This window comes from Melanotaenia boesemani, chromosome 6 (assembly GCF_017639745.1).
Source record: "Melanotaenia boesemani isolate fMelBoe1 chromosome 6, fMelBoe1.pri, whole genome shotgun sequence".
NCBI lineage: Eukaryota > Metazoa > Chordata > Actinopteri > Atheriniformes > Melanotaeniidae > Melanotaenia > Melanotaenia boesemani.
The window spans coordinates 22,144,287-22,150,926 of record NC_055687.1 but is presented as its reverse complement, the minus strand read 5'-3'; positions in this window follow the sequence as shown (position 1 = coordinate 22,150,926).

The following is a 6,640-nucleotide window of genomic DNA, read 5'->3' as shown; positions in this document are numbered from 1 at the left end:
GTCATTTTAAAGGTGTTTAAACATATTTGTGACCATTTATCTTTATTAAAGTTACTGGATAAGTCACCCTCCCATTTTGAAGTTGGAAGACAGATTGAGTCTTCTAGTTTAGATAATAGTCTATATGTTTTTGATAATAGCTTTGGGGCATTGAGATTCATGAATTCTGCCACCCTAATAGGTAGCTGTAAGTTTAATTGATTAATGGTATATTTTTTACATATAATAGATTTAAGCTGGTGATATTCTAAAAATGTTTTGCTACTGATTCCATATTGTGAAGTGAGAATATTAAATGATAAGAAGTTTCCATTTTCTATTATATGTTCTAACTGTTTTATTCCTTTATTTTTCCATTGAGTAAAATTGATAAGCTTTTTGTTTTGCATGCTAACTGAGCACGTGCGTGGCGTTTAGCAGGCAGCACAAGTGCTTTAGGACATGTCACATACAGTAAATCACACAATATATTATAAACAGACTACTGATAAACACTGTATGGTCATCGTGTTTACGCTTGCTCACATCTTATCCTGACTGGTTTTGATTAAAGTGCAAGGTAGTGATACAAATGATTTTACCTCGTTCAACATTCTGCTAATGTTTCCTTATATGCTAACGTTTTTAGCATGCCAATGCACAGCAGCATTGCTGCAGTAACTCACCAGGGTATGTTTTCCAAAATTCAGTTGTTCATGTAGTTCTATTTTGAATCACAGCTCTAAGTTGTCATTTATCCAACCATTTATATTTCCCGGGTAGACTTTCTTGTCTTGTATCTTAGACTCTTTTCCAAAACCAGCTCGATCGTCCTCTCTCAAATCACTCACGCTGCAGCAGGCAGGGCACGTAGCAGGGAGTAGGACAAAGAGCGTTTATAGGTGAGATGACCACTCCCATCTCATTTTCTCATGCTAAAACATAACATAACTAATTGCCCACCTTATTTAAAGGAACAGGTTCTTAGTGGAGAATTTAAAGGTCCCATATTATACACTTTATTCCCAATCTGAGACCATTCATTAATATCTAAATGAAATATTTCCGCCATGGTATGGACAAATCGACCCTCAGTTTGAGTGCAGCGGCTTCTCTTCACCTCCCTCTTTTTAGCAGCTTCAGAAATGTGCCGTTTATGGTGGGCGGAACCCTGGTGGAGCAGCTCAGCTGTTGGCTCCGCCCATCGCATCGCCCGTCATGAGGTGATTGACAGGTTAATATATTTTCAAGCTATCAGACTAATAAGGCCGAAACGATAAAATAACTGCCAGCTCTTACCTCTCCAGCTGTGTCACGGACAGTTGGTATTGAACCTGGCTTCAGCTTCAAACGGTTGGCGAAGCCTGCTTTCCATGCCCCCATGTTGTGGAAACAGTCCTCTTTGAAATGCTGGCCACAGACATGCAAAACCTTTGGAAGTTTTCCGGGTACATTTCCTCCAAAAATAAAATTAATCCACTCAGTCCTCGTGGGTTCAGTGGATGGAAGTAAAAAAAACGTTTTCGTGTTCATTTATGCAGCCACAAACAGAACAGTGCTTCTGTCGCTTAGCCATGTCCGCTAACGAGGGTTGCCGAAGAGGGAAAAACACTGGGCGCTAGGTGATTTTTAGAGGGCGGGCTTTGAGAGCCGGTAGACGGGTCCATCGCTCTGTGGGGAGTGGTTATTGTCCCTTATGACGTCATAACGTAAACGCTTTCAAACAAGCTCATTTCAGCGCTTACTTCCCTAGAGGTGGAGCAGGGGGGAGAGAGAGCGCCTGAAAGAGTTTCACACTTACGGGTCTCCTACACATGCGGGGGGACCAGTATGACTGTTCCAAAACCATTAAAAAGTTAATTTTGCATAATATGGGACCTTTAAGGTGAACTTTTTTATATAGGGAGTGATACCTCTCTATGACACCTTGTGGTCAGATTAAGAAATTACTTTAACCTGATTACAACAGATAAAACTTTTAATTTAGCTTGACCTAATGTGATAAAAAAAAAATAACCCAGGAGGGGGATTTGGACTACCTGGGTTACACTTGTAAGTGTTCATTTCTTGCTGTAGCGATGCACTTGCGACTGTTTTAACTCTTGCTGAAGTTGTTTTCTCCTGTCTTTAAGTCTTAGCAGGATCTCTTTGAAAGGTATGATCCAAGCTGTTGCCTTTTTTAGTTTATACCAGCTCAAAAAGGGCTGTATAAAAGGAGTTATTGTGTCTGTTGTGGAGATCTGTATGAGAGACACTTTGGCTGAAATTTTGATTTCCGTGTCTTCCTCAGCTATGTTCTGAATTAGGTCTGGCCATTCTGGCCAGTCGCAGACTTGTCCCAATAGGTATTCAGGTCCCTGAATCTAGTTTTTACTTTGGAGAAGACTTTCTGCCTTTAGACCCTTCGATGCGTTGTGATCTGCCAGGTTGTCAGCTGTTTTCACAGACCTCCACTGTGATGGTGTCATGTTTTTTTGTTTTTTTTATGAAATAGCAGTAGTGACCATCAGCCAACTCTGCTGAGCTGATTCCATGAACTCGTGGTCTTCACGTGATATCTCTCATTTGTCATCATACTGCTTTTCTGGAAAATCTGCGTTGTACATTTGAGTCAGCATATTTTCCACTTTGGACACCGAAATACGGTTAACCGTGTGATTTTCTATTCGGTGGTGTGTTTCTTTGGCTCTGATGGGACCATTAACGACCCGTCCTAGGGACGTTCTTACAGCATAGGGTCCACATCCTTGACTGTTTAGGATCTGTTGTAGTTCCACGGCCTTATGAGCATTGGTGCCTATAAACAGGCCGACTTTTGCTTCTATAGATGAGATACAAACTTCACGCATGTAAGGCCGGTTACCTATGTCTTTCTGATTAGGTATATTTTCTCTCTTAACTGGTATGCTGTGCTAGGTGTACACTGGTGGCAGGTCGATGTAATTTTCTCCATATCCTAATAGGATATGGGTGCTTGTTCTTTGTGGTAAGTAAGATGTAAGTCTTTCATCTGTGTAGGTTAAGCTGTTGCATAACCTCATCAGTGCAAAAGGTTGCTGCACTTCCTTGGTCTAGAAATACTTAAACTTGGATTGTCTCGTTGCTTTTCTTAGACTTAATGTTGACTGGCACAATGGGGAAAATAGGTTCACTTTCACCTACCCCAGTATGGCCGCTACTTTCTCTTTCTGTTCCCAAGGGCGCTGGATGATCTAGAACATGGTAGAGATGATGCAGAACAACATATAGAAGTACATTACATGCTGCATTTACAGACCCTTGGACATCTGACATTTACCCAAGGGAAGGTCAGTTAACAGTAAATATTTGTAACATTGGCTCGTTTTGTTGATGCAATACAGTAAAAACGGGAAAAATTCAGGCATAGTGATTAGTGATTAATCATGATTAAGCTGTGATTAATCTGATAAAAAGAAATCATTTGACAGCCCTGTGTATGTTTCTAGTGTGCTATGACATTGTTATTGCTAATAACTTCAACCTTTTTTAGGGGCAGCGTGGCTCAGCAAGGTAGAGCGGTCGTCTCGTAACCCGAGGGTTGCCGGTTCGATCCTCGGCCAAGTCGGGTTCATGTTGAGGTGTCCTTGGGCAAGACACCGAACCCCTAATTGCTCCTGATGGGTCGTGGTCGAGCGCCTTGCATGGCAGCTTCCGCCATCAGTGTGTGAATGTGTGTGTGAATGGGTGAATGTGATGTATAATGTAAAGCGCTTTGGGTATCATTCCAGGTACAGTAAAGCGCTATATAAATACGGACCATTTCTCAGCAGGCTTTTATGTTTGTGTGTATAACAACGTTCAATGGCAATAACAATGTCATTATATACTGAACTTGGACTGCAGTCTGGTCCCATGAGCGCATCAACATGCGCATCCTCATGGTGCGGTGGTAAAGGGGGAAGTGGTACACTGAGGAATAAAATTTTATCACATAGCCTACTGTACCTTCTACAGTTTGTAAAGGAAATTTCCAGCTGTTGTGGCATCATTTTAAGATGTGGGTCACCTACGGAGCAGGTTGTCCATCTGATGAATCCTCCAGGTGAGTCTGATACAGGGGCGGACTGCAAGAAAAGTAGGACTGAAGAAGATCCAGGACTTGACCCAGATTACTGATGGATTTTTTTTTAGCATGTGTTTTTTTAAGAACAATGATACAGCATCTCAGCTTTCAAATTCGTATCACCTTAAAGCAGACAAAAAACAGTGGATTAAAATAATATGGTTTAATGAAGCAAAATAACAAAATCAACTATATCAACAATTATCATTAATATCACTCACAGTCAGCTACTGATTGGAGGCACCTCTGATCACTGGTCCAGGGAATACACCACATCCACTAAAAGCAGAAAATATAAAACAAGAGGGCTAAGTTTGATTATATAATTAATATAGAAGAACAAATAACATGCATCTTATTCTCTTACATGTGATCCTGGATGGCACCTCTGCTGTCTTTTCCTGCTCTGTTCTTCTTTCTTATCCTGATTTCATCTCCTGTTTTTTAGCTTTCTGCACACGTTTTATGACCAATTTGCAACTCTGCAATTTCAGTTCCAATGATGCAGCTGTACTGGGTAGCATCTGACCTTTTTAAAAACATAGATAGTAAACACACACACATCAGTCATCATCATTTACAGTATATTTGTTTTGAACTACTTAATTGATGATCTGAGGCTAATTATGTTTATGTATAATCAGGGCAGAGTCTTTACAGTTTCATCCTGTTGAGTGTGATATGATGATATAATAAATATATTGTTGGCTTGTAGTAATGTGAAAACAAATCCTCTATAGGACATTACATTAAGATAGGTTTCAACCTGTTTTATACAAATACAATCATCCTCAAATTCATTCATACCCTAGAGTTTTAAAATGGTTTTACATTTTATGTTGCTCACAATACATTTATATTTGTAATACAAAACCTTTCAAAAGTCTTTCATGTCTTTCATGATCTCACCTATGTGTGGGTGTTTACTTTATGTATTAATGAGGTTGGTAGTTCTTGTATGTGTGTTGCTCCAAGACTGGGGCGTTCGAGACTGGGAAGAGTATACCACTAGTTTAAACTAGGCTGAGAAAGTAGTAGCAGTAAAGATGAAAATCAGCTAGTGAAAGAAGGAAAGAAGGGAAATGATGGAAGGAAAACAAGTAATGAAGCCCAAGGGGAAGAAGGAAGAGACAGATCAGATGAGATGATAGAGAGGTACAGCAGAGTATAGCGTGATCTTTATTCTGAAAATTGCAAGTGATTGAAAACAGTTCATGTTCATCCTTTTGTTACAGAAATTGTGCACTAAAGAGCAAATTTTCGAGATAAACAGCAGATGTCTGGAAAAGTAAAAGTTTACTATAAATTTTAGAGATCTTGTTTACATTGTCGCGTTTAAGCTTGCAAATAAATACTTACTGAGGCACATATTACAGTATTTGGCTTTAAACAAGGTGACACACCGCTCAAGAAAGCTTAAATTAAAAGACTTTTTTACTGCATTGGTTCACAGAGATTCCTCTATGAGGGTGTGGGCTCAGCCCCCAATGTTCTCAGGTCCAGTAAACTCTCCTGGTCTTTAGAATCTAACAAGAAAACTTTTCTTCCATTAGGGTGACAATGTAACTGTGGCTACTGTCCGTGACTGTCGACCCCTGACATTGTTTTAATAGCATTTACAAGGTCTGGCAAAAAAAATTAAAATAAAAAAATTCCTGGTGGTGGCTTTTCTTCAGCGTGTAGAGCAGAGTTCCTAAACTGGTACATCATTGTTCTTGATGGTGCAGAAGGTTTTGTAAACAGTGAGAAAACTCCCCAATTCATTATGTAAAATACTTGCATGGCAAACAGGAACTGAACACTCAAAATTAGTGTGGATGTGCTGCTTGTTGCTTCTCACGCCAGAAGATGGCAGTAGAGGTGAGGCTTTGGGCTCTGTCTCCTCCAGCAAAAATGACCGTGGTGGTGGACGTCCTCTGACAGATCCCTTGTGACAGCAAAATGTCTGAGACCTCACTGGTGATATTAGGGACACTCCATGATGAGATGGACATGTGTGACTTACAGAACATGAGACAGTTACAGTTGAACCAGCAGTTGGAACCATGAACATTACTGGTTTTTCTGGGGAAGCAGATTAAGTAAAACACAGAGTACTGGTAGAGACAAATAGAGCTAAATTATTTTAGAAAATACATTAATTTTTTTTTTTTTTTTTTTTTTTTTTTTTTTTTTTTTTTTTACACCTGTCTTGTCCAGCATCGTTGCAAACAGAATGAATGTGTGGCTGCCGTCTGATGCCGGGCAATTTTACTCTATCAAGCAGGGATTTATACTACATGTATAAAGTCCCTCTTGATGACATGAAAAACTTTATTAAATCAAACTCTTAATGCTGGACTCGACCGGAGGGGACAGAGAGAGAGAGAGAGAAAAGAAAGGAGAGAGAAGAGGGAGAGGAGGGAGAGGGACAGAAAGGGTGTGGGGAGTGCAGGTGGGGACTTCAGACATCATACAAAAGACCATGTAATCCATACTACTTACAACATATATATTTAAGATCATCCTAGCCAGTAGGTCATTACACAACTAGTTGATAATAGTAACAATAATAATAATCACAATAATAATAATAAT